A 1,503-nucleotide genomic window follows, 5' to 3' on the forward strand; every position below is an offset into this window, starting at 1 on the left:
ATATATATATAGTTATCTCATAAAATAATCATGTTAATAAAAATAACAATCATGCTACTAATCGTGGTACTAATTATCATCTTGATTCTGAAAATACAGATCGGCCCCTGCCCATTACCCACCCTCGCCGACAAAATCCCATGAGGTCCGCCTACATGACTCCACACAGTCACATCACATGTCCTGAAAAAGCCGCCAGCCGCCATGGTGAGAGCAACATAAGTTTTGCTGTTGATTACGGGTCTTTTTTTGCTTTTGACATGTTGAATCGGTCTACCTTAAGTTTGTACCACTTTCAGACACAGAGATAGATGACACAGCTCACCGTTTACATACGGCGGGTGAGAGACGCCAGTGCGCTATCATATCGGAAAAATTCTGAGACCACGAGCATTGCCAAGACCACCTACGGCCGTGCAAAAAACGCCTGAAGTAGCGGAGTGGGAGTTTTTAGCCGGCGTCTCATCTGAGGCGACATCTAGCTTTGTTGTCCCGTGGAGTCGTTATTGCGAGACGCTCAAGATAAGACGTATATTATGCTGTTCTCATTTACTCTTTTGTCTACTGATCCCAACTTGAGATTGTCGCTTCCATTGTCCCCAAAACGCATTTACACTTCCCATGCTCACGCAAGTCTCTAACTCGGTGTGTAACTTGTTACCTTTTTGGACTGATACGATATCAGTCATTGATTGACCACTTCGCCGGTCGCACAGGTACCCCCGCCTAAGTCGATCTGGATATTCGGATAGCTCAATGAGCCTCGTTCAAAATTATTGTATAGGGAATACAATCGCATTAAAACGTCAACTAAACTCGATAAGTAGCCGATCTGGAACGTCACTTTGCGTGCTCAACGACCATTTGAATAGCAGGCAAGATGCCTAGGTTCCGACCTGTATGGCTTATATTCAACATATCGAATAGAACTTAATTATACGCTTATGCTGGCAGACCCAACAAGTAGCCTTAGAGCTCAATTCACGATTTTCCAAATCTGAAACCACCGTCTCTTCTGCCACTGGCGACGCGCCACTCACGACCACGTGCACAGAGACGAGCTGGTATGCGTGAAACGAGCGAAAATATCTGAGAGAGAACGAGCAAGCGTGAAAAGTACTGATTATTGTACATACAAATAATGGTGGCAGATTGAAGATGTTGATATCTGCTACAACAAATACGGGTAATAAAGAGCTGCATTGGTAATAGCTGGCTTCGGTGTCTTGGAAAATAGGTGCGTAGTAATCGCACTCTCAACGAAAAAAAAAAAAAAAAAAAGGTCAAGTCACTTGTCCGACTCGGTCTACGCAGATCAACAAATTCAATCGATTATAAATAGACACAGATATTTACGCTACATTTATTCTTCAGAATAAAAGGCTTGTCTAAAGTCAGCCAGGACTCATTCTAACCTCCACTGGTCTCCTCTGGATCAACTAAATACAGAAACTTGTTGAAAAGTACATGACGTAAGCATGCTTCTATATACTGATATATATA

The sequence above is a fragment of the Varroa destructor genome, unplaced genomic scaffold (genome assembly GCF_002443255.2).
Source record: "Varroa destructor unplaced genomic scaffold, Vdes_3.0 BEIS01000006.1, whole genome shotgun sequence".
Classification (NCBI taxonomy): domain Eukaryota; kingdom Metazoa; phylum Arthropoda; class Arachnida; order Mesostigmata; family Varroidae; genus Varroa; species Varroa destructor.